Genomic DNA, 20,649 nt, shown 5'->3' on the forward strand with positions numbered 1-20,649 from the left:
GTTGTGCGATTTAAAATATAGCGACATATAGCTAGCTATACATAAAATGTGGACAAAGCTAACTTTTCACTGGGCCACCGCGTCTATTTCAATAATATGTCGGAGATTGAACCCCAAGCCGCCACCATCTTTCCCGATAAGGCATTGGAACGATACCTTTAAGTGATGTAACCGTTCCAGTTCATTTAATGAACTGTGTTATGATTTTTTAAAATCTTCGAAAGCTAACAAAAACATGACTCCAAATATGCATATATATTTTTTTATATATGCAATAATGTTTACGGAACGAACAGAATGTTTTCATAAAAGTAATGAATTAGTTACAATAATTAACGAGTCTGAATGTTGTGTGTTCTGTATACATGCAAACTTCACAGTTTGCTATCCTTTATCGTTCTGAAACATGCGCAGATGGGTGGATGTGGTCGTTTATACCTCCAGGTGGCCATATATTGGAGTATGGGAAAATCCCAGAGAATCTCTTGGTTGGGATATCCTGGAAAAATTCCAACCTGAAATTATGCACCCCGGTAATCAAACCTGGAACTCCAGAGTGGCAGTCAGACGTCCTACCGAGTGTATTTTCTTTCGCCATGTTTCTATTCTACGTCACTTACGTTTTTCATTTTTTTTTAAAAAAATCTACTGAATCATGAATAACACTTACATCCATGTTTTACCCGGAATTTGAACCAGGACCTCTGGTGTCATAGGGCGCTGAGCTGACCACTCAACCGGTTGACACTGGGCCACTGCGTCTCTTTCTCTCCCTGTCTGTATGTGCGTGCCCAAAGGGGGGGGGTTATAACTACACACTTTTGCCAGTATTCCTAAAAAAAAGAACGTCAAAGGCAGAAAAATATGGCAAAATGAGGACTTACTAGTAAAAAAAAAATATACGTACCCTCCCCCATCCGAAAATCGTGGGTAAGCCACTGTGTGTGTGTATAAAGAGAAAGCTACCCCGTACACTTTGCAACATGTTTGGAGGTAGGGCCAGTACATTCATAATCTCGGTCAATTGCGAAGATGATGTGATCAGTAGCACCTTTACTTGCCCCCAACTGTACGTTGTGCTTATACACACTAGGAATGTGCATTTCATAACCATTTTACACTGAAACTGTAACAACAGCACAAACAACAACACAGCAAAAACAACACTAGATGGTACGTTGTTTGTTACGATTGTCGGAAATTGAGTTCTGATAATAAAAATGTCAAAATTTGGAGTTCGGTTATTATAAAAGTGAAGAAGCCTATAGAAAAGAGATCGTTGTAGAAGGGAGAGCCTTGTTGTGGGATTACGAAAGAGCTTTACGTTGCGGTCCGTTGATAAAACTTGAATAATAATAATTATTATTATTATGATTATTGTACAATAATAACTGTTATGAACTAATAAAATAAACCCATGTTATTCCATGTTTTTTCATAATTTTCCTTTACATTTCGTAGTGTTAGTGTACTGAAATGGATGCATATTACACATCAATTTGTACATGCCTCGTTCAAGAAAAAGCTCAGAAGTTAGGGGGAAATTTTAGTCATTAATTAAGTGTTAAAAATTTTGAATTTGCTTATTCTTTTAATTAAATGGTAGATATGGAAAATATGATCCTGCATTTTACACTCAATTCTTCGATTTAACGCTTTACTTTTGCTATTCTGCTCGAACACTAAATAGCTGTACTTTATTTGTTATTTTTTATTAAATATAAAAATAACAAGCTTTTATGTTACATGAAACGAATTATGCCATTTTCAAGGGGAGTGGTCGACAGACCGGTCCGACTCAAATGCACCCCCCTCTCTTCCTTTTGTTCGTTCATCTCTGTCTTCCGGTTCCTCTACCTCCGTTTCCTATGTTTAGCTCTCTCTTTTAGTTCCTTAATTAAAGGAGGCATGGATCCCCGGTGGAGGCACATTGCACGGTGATTCAGATTCCACTTTCAACTGTAGCCGCAGTCCCGATTAGCCTATCTGAGCCTAAAGAAAGTCCAAAAATTATTCCTTTCTATATGACTCTCTTTATTTCTATCTTTGTCTATCTTTCTTTCTCTCTCTCCTTCCCTCTATCATTATCTATGCGCACAATCCTCGGTTTACAAAAGCGATTCTGAGGTGTCATGTAAGCAAGCTATTTGGATAGGAAGAGGAGTGAGTTAGGATTACCTCATGCCCACCCAGTGAAGTCCCCTCTGGTATCCGATATATAAAGAACAGATTAGCGGACACTGTGAATGTGTGCTACTTGGTTCCATACATACAGTTTTTCAGGATTCATAACGTCGAAGACAGAAATTTTCATAAAAATCCTGCATTTCTTTGCGAAGTTGTTGCGTTATGTCATGACTCCGCAGATCTTCCACCCAAAGGAAGTGACAAAACGTAGTAATAACGGCATGGTGTCCTGTGCGAACGTGTTAATGAAGCTGGGGCATAATCACTCCTGATCACATTGTGAAGACATAGTCACCCGGCCTCCGATTTCTACAGCGATAATGTGGTCAGCGAGCTCTCCTGGGAAGCCATTGTGCAAGTGAATCCATGAGAGTGGCATCCCTTCTTTGTCACTCAAATATCTTCGCCATTACTCTCGTCTTCTCACAAGATTGCGTGAGGTCCCTGAGAATAACCATAAAAGTGAAGGTTTCTTCCTTCTTTGGGAGGGGGACAGGCAAGAGGAAGTTGGAAAGGTAATGTTAATTAGACAGGTGAAACACCAATGCTATAAACTTATATGTTTCCCATGTGGTTTCAACACTGCACCATATTTGAATGCAGCGAAAAGCGACGTTGCTGTAGAATTGGAATTACGACTAAAAGATTAAAGCAGTCGAAATTAGGGATGCAAGGTCGAATATGAATCAGAATCCCGGATCTAATTTCATAATCCTGATTTCTGGATCCGATATCCGAATCTTCATTATACGAATTCATTAATTAGTTCTACAGATCAAGAGAGTTTAAGTTTTTTATCCTTAAAAAATATAACAATCAAGATTCGCATTCTTGATAGTCCGATGCGATTTAATTAATTTCTTATAATCAGATCATATGTTGTACTACAGTATATGCCCGGAATCAATTGCACGGTGCCTCCCCGATGGCGCATCGGTGACGCCGTCGCCTTGTAATCCCCAATACAGATTAAGAGATCAATTAAAAATATCAACATCCTGCTAGAGACAACGTAACTTGCGTTTTTATTAAGATCATCTGGTCGAATTATTTCCCTCTAAGCTCAATATGTTTAATATAAAGCGATATCTTACCGTTAAATGCTGATGTTAAGACAGAATTTTAAAATTGCATTTAAAAATTACGCTATATGTCGGTTATACCATATTTTCTTCAAATTGCGTTTACTACTGAAATGTATGTATCACGATAACGAGATGAAATAGCTCAGCTGGGAGAGCGTTAGTCTGAAGATCTAAAGGTCCCTGATTCGATGCCGGGTTTCGACAAAAATAATGAATTTTGATCCTAGTAAAATCGTCAGATTCTAACGAACGAAATGAATATGTCAGGAAGAGACTATCACATATTTTAAAGCACGAAGCCACACCTTTCTTTACAATATGCAATCCTTCCGTGCCCTCAAAATTCTTCACGGATCTTTAAATTGCCTGTATGATTTATTAATTTTCATCGTATGAACGGAAAATGTTATTTTAACGTGAACGATATCTCTTCTCATGCATTACAAAACGTTGGGGAAACCGTGAATGATTTTGGCTATCCGAAATGCAGTGGATTGTGCTTCGCGATATAAGGATGGTTACATCAAACTGTATAGTGGATTCTACGGTTTTAGACACAGAAACAGCATCTGCCTCCTTAGCTGAGTGACTGTCGGCCTCCGTGGCGGAGTGGTCAGCTCAGCGCGCTACGATGCCAGGTGTCCCGGGTTCGAATCCAGTTTAGGACAGGGATGTTTGTATTTGTCGGGGGATACTACCGCATAGGGATATTCCTTTAAAAGTCACAAAAAAGTGGCTAGAGCACTGGTCTTGTAAACCAGGGGTCGGGAGAGTTCGATCCTTTGAAGGGGCTCACTAAAGGTTTCTGAAACAAGTCACACCTTCACTGTTGTTTAACACCATATGACGAACTTCTTCTATCCAGATCAAAACATGGCTGTATTGATTAGGTTTATATTTACATTCAATAGTTGACCGAGAATCTGGCTTTATGAACGTTGCACACAGAAACAAATATTTCTCAAGAAGCAAAACCAAATGGCACGATATGTTATTGAAATATGAAAATTTTAATGAATTTCACATTTTGGTTTCAGAAATGAATCTTTACGTAAATGACACCTGGGAATTGTGAGTTTACAAAAATTGTGAGTTGGGATATTGTCATGTTGGAAAACCATAGGACCATTATTCGATCTCGAAGCCTTGAAAATAAGTTTCTTTTTAAAATTACAACACCTAATGGCTCTGATATCTTATTACTCGTATATCAAGGCGGTGAATTGTAACAAAACACAAGGGAACTGCAAATGAAAACTCTACATACGTTATTGGTAATTGTTATGTCATGCATGATCTCCAATTCAATCGTTCCATACAAATTGTCACGAAACCTGTGATTTGCTATTATCTGTCTTAATGCCTTTATTTGATAGAGAATGAGATCCATCACTTTGCAACCAGTACACGATATTCTACCCTCAACATTTTCTCAGTTGCTTCAAATGTGTAAGATAATAAAAGGTGATCCTCATTAGCTGAGGTCAAGAACATGAGTTGCAAATTTAAGTTCAACAATTCAGCACTCTGATAGTAATTTCGTCGCGTAACAGGGTCCCCAACACAGAGTAAGAGATCAATTACAAATATCAATATCCTGCTAGAGACTACGTAACTTGGGGTGTTTATTAAAATGCTCTGGTTGAATGATTTCCTTCCAAGCTCAATACGTTTGATTTAAAGGAATATCTTACAGTTAAATGCTGATGTTAGACAGACTTTTAGAATTGGATTTTAAACGTACACCGTATATCGGTTTTACTAACTTTCCTCAAATTGCGTTTACTACTGAAATGTAGTATCACGATAACGAGCCGAAATAGCTCAGCTGGATGAGTATTGGACTGAAGATCTAAAGGTTCCTGGTTCGATGCCGGGTTTCGGCAAAAATAATACATTTTGATCGTGGAAAAGTCGTCAGATTTCGGATAAATATTCTGCGGACGTTTACTATCAAGTTAAAACTTAACTTCGCGTGTTCGTTTTCATGTACGCGTGTGTGAAAAGAGTGTTGTGCATGAAAGCTCGATGTTGTTCTAGGTACTATCTTTCTTCAATGCATTCTCATGTTGTGAAATACAGGTGAGTCAAAAGTCAGGAACCGTAGGACTAATGTGATGACCAGTTTTCGGGGAGGTGGATAGGTCGGCGAGGCCCCGTTGAGTGGCCCGCGAGGTCCCCTGACCACACACCAGAAGATTACTACTACCTAGGGGGTCACCTGAAGGCAATGGTTTATTCCACCCAGATTCACAACCTACACCATCTGCAAGAAATGATAATAAATATGTTGCGCAAATACCGTCTGCCACAATCCTCAGTGTCCAGAAGAACTGGGAGCGTCGTCTGAACATGTGTCTTACTGAAGAGGGGCAACATATTGAGTATATCATATAAACCATATAAGCTGAAGTGAACAACACTATGGTTTCTGACTTTTGACTCACCCTGTATAGAGATTACACTTATTCACGCAGAGAAAATATGAAACCAGTCCGTCAGGTTAGTTCCGAAGCAGGATTAAATAAACAAACCTTGGACCAAGTATTACTGCATGTGGAGAACAAGAGACATTACGTTCGACAATGTTCATTTTGGATTTCTATTTGGCATAACTGCTCAATCTACTGAATATGTATAGTCGTGAATGGTAAACAAGTCACAGAATTACAAGGTAGGTTGGGTTGTCTATACGCAAGGCGATTTTTGAACATAGATATATAACTTGAAAGTTCTCTCAATAGGGTCGTTACAAGCCAGAAGTGTCCGAGAAAGCAGAGGGAATTTCCAGCATGTACTGCAGTAGCTACGATTGCAGTTGTCGTATTTGTATTGTTTTGCCAGGTGCAGAGTGACTTTTCGCTCATCCTCTAGCTCATATAGTCGACGCGCTAGCTACGTTAACGACCGGCTGGCTTTGGAGTCCACGGAGCGCGCCCACCAGCTGCAACAATTACATTCAACGCACAGTGTTGCAATACATCTACTCTCTACATCTACTCTACGCCATGGGCGGAGTTTGAGCTTTTGCTTTGGGGAAGCCAGACTCTGGGAGAAGCATACGATGAACCTGAGGGTCGTTGAATATCCCCTAACTTATAAGGGGTCCGGAGACCTTCCCCCAGAAATTAAAAAAAAAACAACTTAAAAACACTGAGTTCTAGGCCTTTTAGATTTGAAAATGTTAAGCAAAACAGTACGATTATTGCATTTTGCATTTCATTATTTTTTTATTGATACAATACTCGTATTACTTTAAAAAAGTTACGGTACAATAGTAAGCTTCAGAAATTATAGAAAAATTAAATTGAAAAGTTCTTTTGATGCCTCAGCAGTAACTGTTGACTCAACACAAAGTCATTTTACGTTTTTCTTTCATCCAACTGTACACATCAATCAAATCGTCTAAGACCCGCTATTGCGGCGCAATTACCGCACATGCCATCATGCCAAACATCAAGATTTACGGTATGGCTTCATAACAAAAATGTAGTAACTGAACTTAATCATGTGTTATTTATTTAGTCTTTTTTAAGTTCGGGGGGGGGGGGGCAGGATCCCCTTGGCCCCTCCAGAACTCCGCCTATGCTCTACGCCACCTTGTCCCTCCTCGCACAAGCACCTTCCCACGGTCTCCACATTGATGTTGCAAAGTACGGCAACAGCGTATCCGCAGTCATGTGACTGAGACTCCACGTGGAGTAGACGAGCAGAACGACAGCTGCGCCCATTGGCTGAAGGTTGAGTGTGATTGGACGAAAACAACTCGCCCGTTGTTTATCCTCACCCACGTTCGTGGCGCGACTTTCTTCAGTTCTTCGACGTTAACGAAGCAAACGCGTGGACTATACCATTCCCCGAGGAGACAGTCGCAAAAGATCAACAATCTACTAAACTTTCAATGTTGGGTTTAATAACAAAAGAATGGAAACCAACAAAAGATTGGAGAAAATTCAATAATTGTACTTTGAAGGAAATGATGGCTCTACTATTGTCTATTAGAACATATTTTATCATTATCTGTGGTAATGTAGTATAATGCAATTGACGACCGCCAAGTTTATTACTACGAGTAAGGGAAATCGCAACACATGCACGGTGCAGGCAAAACAAGATGAGAATTGTTAATTGCGAAGAAACAATCGTGCATGCGCACACGTAAGTGCAAAAAATCGTGTAACACAAGAGATAGTGTATTTTACAACACACACGAGATTCCTGAGTACTGCAGGACCTCCAACTAAGCTCAACATTGAAAGGGGTGGAGGAAGGTGTGAACCATGTAACCGGAAACTTTAAATTAAGGTAAAGCGTGGTGCAAGAAAAATCAGAACTGAGGAACAAGATAGAAAGGAGTAACGAGACAAAAACAATAAATCATTACTGCTAATAAAGCAAGCAGGGCTCATCTGACAGCGTGCAAACTGAAGTTTCTGCTCGGCCAAATGTCCGTCCACAGAAAAAGCATCGTCTACAAAGGTTTTGTTTGAGAAACTGGGAAAGTCTAAAATTCCGATGTCAGGTTATGTATAGGCTACCAGATGTATAAAAAGCGGAAGTCTGGATGTAAAATATTTGCACATGATGCCAGTCCTGGTTATGTGTTTTCACAAAGTCCTTTTTTAGAAAAACGAGAAAGTGAAAGAAGAGAGGAAAAAGTAGAAGAAAAAAGAACAAACAAAAAAACGAACTAGCATACATAAAATTCTACATTTTATATTTTGAAAACTGTATCCTACGGATTAAGTAACAGAATATGAAAACTTGAATTTCTGATCTGGTTTCCAACATTCTTGTACTCAATTTTTCACACATACCCCTTTCTTTCCTTTCGTAATTCTTCTGGAACACTAATTAACTGGACATTTTTCTGTTCGGCTATCAAAATAATAATTTATTTATTTTTATTTTATTTATTTATTAGTATGCTGCGCGGAACAGGCATCTGCCATTTTACAGTGCACAGTAAATTTCTTACATTTGGGGATTTATACACATAAAAATAATGTTTATACAAATATATAAAATATACATATAGAATACATGTATCATCCTTATACATTACCGTGGATAAAAAATGAATCAAATTTTACACAATTACATTCATATATGTATGTGTATATACATACACATAAAGAAAGAAAAGAAAATACAAAAAATAAAAATAAGTAAGAATGTTGTCCATTAAATTGAGTTTATACTCAGGAAATTTAGTAAATATGTCCAAGTGTACGCCGTTTTCTAACCATTCATTATACAAGCTACACATTCTTCGCAGGGAAGCCATTTCTTTTCTAATTTGAAATGAATGTACTGATAGCTTCAACCAACATTATACGTATACAAATAATATATATGTATGTATGTATGTATGTATGTATGTATGTATGTATGTATGTATGTATGTATGTATGTATGTATATGTGTGTGTGTGTGTGTGTGTGTGTGTGTGTGTGTGTGTGTGTGTGTGTGAGAGAGAGAGAGAGAGAGAGAGAGAGAGAATTGAAATGGATTGTATTTTTGTTTTAAGTTTACTTTGTGCTCAGATAGGCTAATCGGGATTGGACCTAGAGTTTAAGTTTATTTTATTTTTGTTATTTGGCGTCGTTTTGTGCCACTTTTGGCTAATCGTCATGATGAGGATGAGTGATGATTCAATGAAATTAATGAAGGAACACTCACAAAGAACACCCACGTCCAGGCTAAGATTCAAACCCGACATCCCTGACGTCGTAGCGTGCTGTGCGAACCACTCGGCCAGGAAGGTCGGCAAGACCTAAAGTTTAAAGTGGGATCCGAACCACTATGTGCTTTTCCCGGGTATCGAAACCGGGAATACAATACGACCATGAAAATAAAGTTTTAATTCAAATTTATTATTATTATTATTATAACCTACAACGCCATCGCTCGTTGAATAGTTAATTTTTAATATTTGGCGTCGATTTTCTGGCTAATAGCGACTGTGAGGATGAGTGATGAAACTGATGAAGGATCACTTAAAAAAACAGCTATGCCCAGGCCGGAATTCGAATTCGGGACCAGTGGCGTCGTAGCGCGTTGTGTTAACCACTCTGCTGCAGAGGTCGGCACAACACCATCGGGATGATCCATATTTATATGCATAGATAGATTGACAGACACATATGCACGCGTGCTGGCTACAAAAATGCCGTGACCCTATAGTCTTACGGTCATCCTGGATCGAAATTCCAGTGTGTACCACTGCATAGACAATATAATTGACAAGGCTCCCTCTTTTACGGAGACCTTAACCCACATGGAACCACTTCAGATAACTTGGCGGTCCTTCAAACGACACACTAACGTGAGAGAGTTATGGAGGAAGCGGACCGCGACACATAAAAGCCAAGTCGCAGCAAATTTCCTCCCATTTCTAGGGAATTCCACGACAAAGAGTGCCCTCCGCGTTCACATAAACAACAAATAATGCACTTGTTCTTTTCAGTGTTCATGACCTCCTGGGATGACATCACAAGGGAAAAAAAAAGAGTTAACAACGGGAGGTTTCGCCTGTTGTCATGCAAGCATTAGCGGATTGCCGCAATTTCTCTCGTGGTAGGGTGGATTGGCTATTTTTTTCCCCCTAGTAAGGATATGCAAGGTTCATTGTCGGCAAGTAGCACAATAAACCGGTTGGTGCAAAAGAACCCGCCGCAAGTAGCAAGACACTGCATGGGCAGGCACACAGCCAGTTCCGAAATCGTACAAATACAGGGTAGGGTGTGTACCAGTCTGGAAAACCTGAAAAAGTCATGGAAATGTCAGGGAAATTTACTGTTACTGTCAAAATCAACATTTTTGTAGTAGTGCACTAAAAGTAGGTTACTGAACAAAGAAGAAATGACAAGCCAGAAATTTTAAATTTGTGTGGATAAACTATACTTCAGATTGATATGCTGAGTATTACTGGTAGTTACAGTAGCAATTGTGCGTTTGATACTTTAGGAAAATGCCATGTTACGAACCATTTTCATGTAGAAATAACTTAAGTAAGTGGCTATTGGAATTTACCATTTTCTTGTTGCAATTTTTGAGTTGTGCGTGGCAGATATTAGAATTATTACAGATTTCATTACTAAATTTTACTATAATTATATACTATATACGCTATTATTTAGAATGTCCTTCGCGTACAACAAAATATCTATATTGCAATCTAATCTTGATTTTAGTATCTCAATCAATGAGTACAAAAAAATATTAAGACAAGTGTTTACAACATAAATTATAAGATTCAGTGTTATACTTAGCAATATATCACTGCATATGAATAAAAATGACATGTTTTTTTTCTCGTCTTGTTCTGTATTGTTTTGGGTGAAGCGCTTCTAAATTGCTAATTGGGTGTTATATGATTCTATAGTATAGTTTAGTAATTTATATTACGTTATATTTGTGTATGTGTTATACCTGTGTTATGTCTTACTGTATTTTATGTGTTTCTCTTGTTCTTGTTTTTTATTGGCTACCTTCTGTAAAAGGAGATAATTTCTCTGTTGAAGGAAATAAATAAATAATTGTTATAATTTTTACAAAAAATATAAATAGTATATAGTGGTAATTAATTTTACTTCCTTAGTAGGATTGATAAGTATAATAAGTTGTAATATACTGAGAAATTCAATTTCAGGACATCTCTATCTCCCTCCCCACTTTCTCTCCCTTAGAAGGCGGTTTCTGATAAGGGATGAGCCCTCCCGAATTAAAATTCCGGCTATGGGCTTGCAGTAGGGGAATGCGTTTTATTTCAGTGTGATACAACAACCAGCAGATCACTTGTCCCTCCCCCAAATTTTCAGGCTTATTAAAATTTACAAGTTAAGGATATTTTTGTTAACCTCTTGGGACCTGATGAATGAAGAAATAAAAAGTATTTCTTATGATTTCTCAAATATAACAGTTTGTTTAGCAAAATAGTGCTGGATTTTATCTGGGATGGTAACTTTTCGATTCTGTCCTACCCAAGTTAAGCCCCAAGTATCGCCCATGCACCAAGGTCACACTATATTTGCGGCAGTGATTTGCTTCTACAGGTAAACAACGATACCATGCAGTGCTAGTAGAGGATTCTATCCCCCAGTTAAGAAAATTTTCAAAAAACATCCCCCCATTTTCATAGTCATTCCCTCCATTTACTACATTGACTCCAGCACGCGTAATGTAGCCTATGTTGACGGCATACATTGGCTTAACAAGAGACGTTGCAGAAATGAAATAGAATTATCCAGCATTTTAATTGTCGAACAAGCGTTAAAAATACCTTGCACTCTTCTTTACAATTATACGCAGGGCTCGAAATGGACCGGAGCTTACCGGAACTGCGTACGTACAACGTGGAGTGTGTTGTTGCCGCGAGGGATCTTAGCAGAGTATGAGGGCAGCTTGTGGATTTCGCTTTCATTTCTAATTTGTTAATTATAATATGTCGTGTCTTGTGGATTCGATTGTTCTGACAGATGAACCCAACAGTCAAATAATAAATCTAATCGCAAACCATACACAAAATAACAATGTGAAAAGAAATATATTTCATTTCCATTAATTGATTTCTTAAGAGTATTGAGAATAAAAAAGTAAAGTAAAAAGTAAAGTGCTTTTCACCAAGCCATGAAGGCGTATGGGGGTGTGAAGTTAGGGTAGGGCTCCACACTTTCTTGATCACGGCCGAAGGTAGGGGTGATGCGATCAGCACCACTCCCCTGGTCGCCTTTATCCCCCAGAGTTTCCTCCAGGTACCCACTATATACGACGCTGGGTGGGCGCCGGAGATGCTTGAACAGGTGGGAAAAATCCCTGTTCTCCCCCGCCGGGGATCGAATCCGGGTCTCTCGCATGATACTCAGATGCCATAACGACTGAGAACAACACGGGGAATTTAAAGGTCGCAAAAGGAATTTTGGAGCAATCATAATGGCCAGAAGCGAAAGAATATCGACATTTAAATATCTTAATAATAACTATTATAACAAAAAAAATTTAAAAAAATAAACCACTATTGCAACACTTTAACAAACTGGAGACATCTTGATCAACGTTCACCATGTTTCTGTAGACCTGTCCTCAAAAGCGCCACGCAAGTTTTCACATTTTAATTAGTGACGTCACAAGGCCAAGAGGCATCCTGGGAACATGGCCGTCTAGAATGGATGGAGAAAACTGCAAATCAATTAAGAACAAAACTTACAAATGGTCAAAATGACTCCTGAAGGTGTTGAGGAGGTATGGTCGATTTTCTGCTGCAGAGGCAGCCATCTTGGATATATGACGTCACACAGGCCATACATCACAATAGTAGGCATCAATAAAATATCCCAGGCAGTAATTTTCCCCTTTATATGCAGAATGTCAAGTAAAGTGTAAAATACGCTTAGAATCATTGCAGAAAAGGAAACATAATATTTCATTGGATATATCTATATAACAGTGCAAGATATGAAAAAAAACCTGTAGAAATTAATTTTGTTTGCTTTTCAATTCTTAGCAAACAATGTCTCTACAAAAATTTGTCAAAAACCACTCTTAAAGGAGTAATGATCGATTTTCTTTGTTGGTAGCCATCTTAGATTTATGAGGTCACACAGGCCATGTGCCACAATTGCGAGCAAAACAATGGAGGATACACTATACACTAGCAAAGTATCACCGGTAGTCATATATTCCCTTCATTCAAAAACCTATGGGATTACAAATGCCGCTGGACTATGAGTGGAAATTGGCAAACTGAAATTTCATTTATTACGTATCTATGTGAGTCAACTAAAACACCAGAACGAACACAGGAAAGGAGCGATTTCTGAGAAGTCACGTGGTTTTGTTTATATTAACTTCGTTCTAGCATTGGATGGAACGTGCGATAGCTTCATAACGTGCCCAAAAGAGACTCGCTGACTTCACTATTGTGATGAATGAGAAAAATGTAGAAAGTATGAATATTAGAGACGAAAAATGTTTCCTCCATTGTCTTCAGTGGCATCCTCGCATTGTCTCCTTACAAGTATTTTTCCTCGTTCTTTACCTCCTGATATTTCCCACGCTAAGGAATTGCGTAAGAAGCACAGAAGAAGGGTTCGGTGATCCGTGGCAAAATGCCACGAACATGCGGAAGGAAATCTACTTACACATTATAATATTCAAATTACACGTTACTTTGTCCTTAAAGAAAGGACAGGGATTATTCTTCCGAAGTACTTTGAGTCTCGATGAAGCAGTGTAGCTTACACAATCAGATATTCCCTTGAAACAGGGCATGGTAGTAGACAGAAAAAACTTCACCAACAATTGGTCCTTCACTTAACAGTACTACTGGCAGAGGCGAAGATATAGTACAAGCAATGCAAGCACTGCTTGCATAATTCGAATATCATTTAATGTACTTAATGTTCTAACCGTATTTAGTTTCCATCGCACTCGATTTCGCGAAAAAATGCGGCCGCAAACTCCCCCAGCAGCTCTGTAGCAAGCACCAGCCTCAATGCTTGCAGCCGTTCTGCGGGAAAATAAGGCCTCCGAAGGAGTCACATGGCGAAACGTGAAATTTTGGTGGAACCCGTCCACAAAGCTTCTACAAAAAGCTGTGCTTTCCGAGCTTGCGTGATTCCCGAAAATAGCCGAGTTCAACCGAAAGCAGAAGGATTCATCTATGGGTACGTTGCCAGCAAAAAACTAGTAACGAATATTTGTCTTCATGAACACGTAAACAAGATCGCAAATATAATAATAATTGTTAGTCATAAAATAACTAAAAGAAGTTATTATCACTGTTCTAAATTCCATATATATCATATTATATTACAAATTATTTTAGATTTCGCGAAATATAAAACGCGTAAAAAAAGTTGACATTGGGAGTTGGGGCAGTGGAATTTCTGCACCCCCGTGAAGAGTTTTCTCAGGGAGGGAGGGAAGATTGGACGGACCTTGGTCCCGCACCCTGCTTCCTGGTCGGTCCAGCTCAAATTACGCCAGAAGTGATGACCACTACCAGTGTTTGCAACTGCCAAATTATTTACGCAGTAATTCAAGTGAGCTCTTTCACAAATTTTACAATCAATAAATTGACTGCTTTTGAATAAAACTTGGGGTGAAAATAAAGCTATCTGAGAAAGAACTATCTACTGATATTTGTACATGGCATAGAAGTAAATCGTATACATTCTGCATTTTATGAGCACAAGAATATGTTTTAATGATTGATTGATTGATTTGTTGTTTTAAGTCCACTTTATGCACAGTAAGGCTAATCGGGACTGGACCTACAGTTTAAAATGGGATCTGAAACACTTGTGCCTCCACCGGGTATCGAACCCAGAACCCCTTGATTACAAGGCGACGACACTACCACTGCGCCATCGGGGAGGCCCGAATATGTTTTAAGTTCTATTATTATGACGCAAGTGGTGTTCCCAGGGTCTTTTTACGGTCCACATTTTGTCATCTTTTCCTTCCTTTGACGTTTTTTCTTAGATATACTGGGCCAAAAGGGGGTTATGTCTACCATCCACCCCCCCCCTTCACCCCGGGCACGCCATTGAATGACACTTTATTACTTAAATATTAATGTACATACTCGTTCTGCTGAAATGATTCTGATTCCTCCGCGTAATTTTTATCTCCAAACTGATATATCTTTCCTTTGTGACGGATAAAATTAAGGAAATAGGTTGGTATCACTTTCTGTTGTTTCAGAGATTTTCAATTTGATCTTGTGTGGATGCTTGTATTTGCAGTTGTGGAAAGCGCGTGGGATAGTGTGAGTGTTTGTTGCTTCGTGTTTTGTGCTGTGAATTTATCGGAATGAACGCGTATTTAGGAACGGTTGATGTGAAGTGCGGGTGTATTATTGAGCAATTGAAAATTGCTTCGTTTAGCTCGAGAGAGATAAGTGTTAAAATGAAAATCGTGGAAGGGGGTCGACCAACACCAAGAGTTTGAAATTTATTGTGGTGAGTACATCGTCTATGCATGTGTTTCTTTGCTTTGAAATGAATTTTTTATTGTTTGTGTTTAACTTTTTATTTAGTGTTTAAGTTACTCCAATGCGGTTTTAGGGTGCCCAAAAATACTAAATTACATCATGCAGCGTAAAATAAACAAATGATTCCCATTTTTTTTTTATCTAAATCGGTTTGGTCACCGTTTGACCATATTAAATAATAATGAACAAATAAAGGTACTAATAAGTAAGTAAGAAATTCCGTCTCCCTTTAGTCGTATGCGGAAAGTTCGCATATGCAAAACGTTTAATATCATATGAATAACGTTACCTGGATTTTTTTAAAAAAGTAAATGTGACGTTTGCGGATCATATGGTTTATTTTTAGTACAGTCACTTTATTACGATATTTTGACAAATCCAGCGACTGGGTAAATGAGGCTATAAACCTTGAATCTTTCCCCTCGGCATGTCGTTGTACTACATGTTTTGTTGTACTGAAACATTGCTTGCCTCCTTCGTAAGACTACGCTTCGCTACTGACTACTGGTATCTACAGTTACTACACACCAGTGGCTCTTTGGGGAGCCATGGCTGGCTCACAGGGGCGCCGTGAAATGTTCCAATATTTTCAATGAAATGAGAATATATACTTCTGGATGTCCAAAGAATCAGAATAGGTGTTGATATAAGATAGGATATGATATGATATGATTGTTCAAAATATGTGCTTATCAGTACCTTTTACACATAAAATGTTTCTGAATCTGAAACATATGTTTATTTTTAACTTAGGCAAGCAACCTAACCACACTAACTGAGCATTGCAAGTGTTAGTAGATTGGCCTACATTCTGACTTGGACGCCGCGGAAAAATCTTGAAACACTAAGGGCGCCGTATAACGAAAAAGGTTGGGAACCCTTTGCTATACACTATAAAAGCATGTGTTTTATGGAACTGAGTATAGCTTAAATCCAGTTTACTTTTTCTTGGTAGACAAGACAGCATTAAGAGACCACAGTGCAGGGGCAAAAAATGGGGGTGGGGGGAGGCATTGACCTCCACGTCCCATCTAATAACCACCACTGGTTAAATCTATATACAGTGGAACAACTGGCAAAAGAGCCTGCACAGAACCGCGTGTGGGGTCGGGCAGTGACGTGCGGTGACGTCAACACTTGGGGTAGCAATGAGTGGCGTGTCCAACGGGTCATAATCCCCCTCCCCCTTTAGGGCCCAGTATTCCTAAAAGAAGAACGTCAAGTACAGGAAAAATTGTAAAGTTAGGAATGACTACAAAAAATTGTACACATAACTTCCACCCACTTTCGAAAATCTAAAACGATTTGATTTGACTACTGAGCCACAGATGCCGGGTTTGACTCTCGGCTTGGCAATGGATGGTGATCTTTGTGTGTCCCTTGCCCTTCATCAATTTTATCATATCGTCTTCGCGATTAGCCGAATATGGCGGAAAGCGAAGTAAAATAAACCAAATCAAACAATCAATCAATGAATGATTTGATTTGATTCGCTTTTTTATACATTTGGTTAATCGCGAAGATGATACGACAAAATTAATGAAGGGACAAACATAAAGAACACCCATGTCCAGGTAGGGGTTCGAACCAGGAACTCCTGGTGTTGTAACGCGCTGTGGTAACCACTCCCCCACGGTTGGTTGATTTGATGGTTGATTTGATGTTTTAAGTCCACTTTAGACACAGAAAGGCTAATCGGGACTAGACCTATAGTTTAATGTGGGATCCGAACCACTATATGCCTCCATCGGGTACAGATCCGGGACCACTTGCACTCCCCCACGGAGGTCGGCCGACAACAAACATGTGAGGAAGGCGCGCTAACCATTCGGATACGTGGGTATCGGTAAAGCAAACTGCATTTTTCCTGAGTAGTAATTTTCAATTGAATTTTTTAAATACCATCTTTATATATGATTAACGTTTTTTCAAATTTTGCATTGCTTGATTTCCCTAATTTCCCCATCTAACGATCTCGTTACTGAAGGATCCGGGCTCGAGCCCTGGCCTTTGCATGAGTGTTTCTTTGCAACCACTCTTCACCCGTTTAATTTAATCAACGTTCATCGTCATGGCAGAAATTAGGTAAAGCGATGGAAGAGAGAAGAAAATATAAATAATTTCCTCCCAGTGCATCTGAAGGGCACTGTGAAATCAGGACCCTAGAATTCTCTGTTTATGATTGTCCCTCACGACTTTCCAAGCTCTTAGCTACTTATTCCGATTAAATCTATACAGCTAGAAAAAGCGATGGGTAACGAAACACAACTTTAAACAAATCATTTTTATACTTTCTTCAATGATATTCATTTGGCTTTTTGAGTTCTGGGATACATTTTTCATTTCTAATTTTCTCATTATTCACTGCAGGCAGAGTACAACACATAAGAACAAGAATGCTGGCTTGTCACGAATCTCGGCCTGAATTGTTCTTTGCGAGGTCCCTTCATCAATTTCATTATATCATCACTCATCCTCATTTTCGCGATAACCAAATATGGCAGAAAAGCGAAGTAAAATAAACCAAACAAACAACAAGAATTAGAACGCGCGTTCACTTGCCCAAATAAATACATCCGTATTTATGATTGTTTAGCTTATCCATTTCTTTTATTGGAGGTCAAGAGATTAGTATATTTAAATAAAACACTACTAAAACGAGAGCAAGAGAGAGCGTAAGCAAATATTTGTTATTTTATCATTATATATCCCATATTTTTAAAAAAAGCATAAAATTTTTGTCTGCACATAAGACGTTCCAATTGCATAAATAATAAAAGTACATCCCATATTATACATACATATTGTACAACGTGTAAAAAGTAGTGTAAATACAGAGGACAGACGTACTGCAGAAAAATTTCTCCTTAGTTCTTTAGAGGATTTACAAAGGAAGCGAAGGGAATCCAATCCCCTATCTGTCCTATAGGAGATAGAATGGAGGACCTGAAAGAACGGGCTTTCAACCATTCGAGCGGGGGCGAGGGGGCAAGGGAGGTAGAGGCAGAAATCTTCCCTTTCCCTTCGAAAACCCGTTTCTACCTGGAACTGTGAGGCGGAGAAAGAGCGAGCTAGGCCGCTGAACGCACCGACGGACAAGACGCGCGTGAAAAAAGTGTTGCATATGAACTGTGACTTCATCAAGACAATAAATATTGTGATTTGAAAATAATTAGAGATTTGAGATTGATTCATCTATCTCTGCTAGACTAGCTACTCCTCAGTGCACGTCACTGGGGTCGGGGTACAGTGCTGCAGGCATCCGTATGGCCCGAGTTGAACGGACGGAGGGGAAGATCGCGAAGGCTTCTTGCCGAAGGTTCTTTTGTTTGTGGTCGCCCTATACTACGCCCACCCATGGGGATGGGAGGTATAGGTACGAAGCCAGATGTTCAGGCTTCGAACTCTTCTCAAGTGGGGGAGTGAAACGCCTTATCCAACAACACGGGGAATTTTGGAGCAATCATGAGGGATTTCCAGTTTGAACCAGGAAAAACACTAGGAAAAGGACGGCCAGAAGCGAAAATAGAAGGGGTCGTTATGTGGACTGTAGTTCCAAGAATAAACCCTGTTTCGCGCAAGTTTTACAAATTACAAACGTTTGAAAATTCTGGCTCTCAGGGTTCTCAGCATTGTCTCCCTGTTGCATTTTTTGTAGAACTTTGAATCAGTATTTGAAAATGAGCTCACAGGGGTGTAAGGGGTGACTTTCCGTAAGCATTCAAAATGCCAACCTCTCTTCCACGTAGTACACCCTGGATTGCATTCTTACAGGCTTGTTTCTGTTTAACCATTCATCAGTTTCATCTTATAACTAGGGAGCCGATTTATATGCACTAAAAAACGCCAAAATATGCATTAAAAACAGGCAAAATATGCACTATTAATTTTAAGAAAATTCCTAAAAATTGTGTATTACGATCTATATATGCTTTATGACTGCACCAATACCCCCCACCCACTTCCTGCAGGGCTTACCACTGCCAACATAATTCCAAGATTTGAAGCAATACCCACCTATAGATCATATTTCCCACGTAGTTGGTTAATACTCGTATAATTGCTCAAGATTTTTGATATTTGTATTAAATCCACTTTATGCACAGATAGGCTTGTTGGGACTGGATCTACAATTTAAAGTGAGATCCAAACCACTATGTGCCTCCACCGGGTATTTAACCCTTGCTTACAAGGCAACGACGTTACCACTACGCCACCGGCGAGGCACATAATTCCTCAACATGAATAGGAAAAAAATATTGCATTTCAATCATTTGCATTGTCACTGATAAAGACAGTTTTCAAAACCAAAAATGATGACTAGATGCTGGGACTAATTTTAGGTTTTTGTCCCAAATAAAACAGGATCGTCATGCACAATTTATTAACAGCTAAAAAACAGTAAAAATAGCTTCCGTTACAAGCAAAATTTGTAAGAGAAGTTGCACAGATACCACAAAAACTGGCGCTATGCAGTCAAACAAATCAGGGTTGAATTACTCTCTTGCAAAGGGTTTACAAAGCCAAAATCCAAAGATCCAAAGGACAAATTTCCTACTCTAATATTGTTGTATATAGGGAAATCTTGAACAAAAAGTGGTAATACAAAAGCTTGAGAATAAAAATTAGACTGCCTTTTTTCAACGTTGACTTTGGGTGTCATTCGAGATAAATGCTTGTGTTCTGATTTTTTTAAAAAAAAATAATGGCCAGAAATTCGAGGAATGAACTAGTAGGCTACCTCCTATGACACAAAAGGACTCCGAACTTTGAAAACTAATCGTGGCCATAGCGGATGGCGAGAAGTTGATGTGTGTCGCGTATGCAAATTGTCATGTGAACCACAAGAAATTTATCTAGATACCTAAAATATTAAATTTAATACTTAAACGCTCAGAGTAGACTTTACATTAAATAACTGCTGCATCAGTGTAATCACATCGTCACCTCTATTCAATGTTGAAGTAATTTTCTCTTCAATCCTTCGGTATCACAAATTTGTAATACCGAAGGATTGAATCTGTAAACCGATGCACATGCCCCAAGAGAATTTACTTTAATTATTTCCAATGACAGGTGTTCCAAAGCATACATTTGACAAAGTAATGCTATTTGCCTAAGCTTCTATACTGATGCGGGGGAAGAGGGCCTTATTTCACACATCTTACCTAAAAATGAGCCGACGTCAGAATTATGGAATCAAGTCAGAATTTCACAAGTCACATGCTTTTGTTTACATTTACTTTGATCTTAGAGTAGATGGAGAATGGCACCACTGTAGTATTTTTAATATTTTCAGGTCGGGAAGGGAAGTTTCAGTAAATTATTTGGAAGCATAAGCATATATCTGTAGCATCCCCCTCAGTTGCAACCAAAATG

General features: G+C 38.8%; 1 protein-coding gene across 2 annotated transcripts in view; it reads right to left on the reverse strand.

Moving 5' to 3' along the window:
* The window catches only part of LOC145988871 (putative ATP-dependent DNA helicase HFM1), a 357,472-nt gene that overhangs the window by 268,713 nt on the left and 68,110 nt on the right, over positions 1-20,649 (reverse strand). The gene's annotated exons all lie outside the window — the stretch shown is intronic.

Source organism: Lepisma saccharinum, chromosome 6 (assembly GCF_977018435.1).
Source record: "Lepisma saccharinum chromosome 6, izLepSacc3.1, whole genome shotgun sequence".
In the NCBI taxonomy this organism is placed as follows: domain Eukaryota; kingdom Metazoa; phylum Arthropoda; class Insecta; order Zygentoma; family Lepismatidae; genus Lepisma; species Lepisma saccharinum.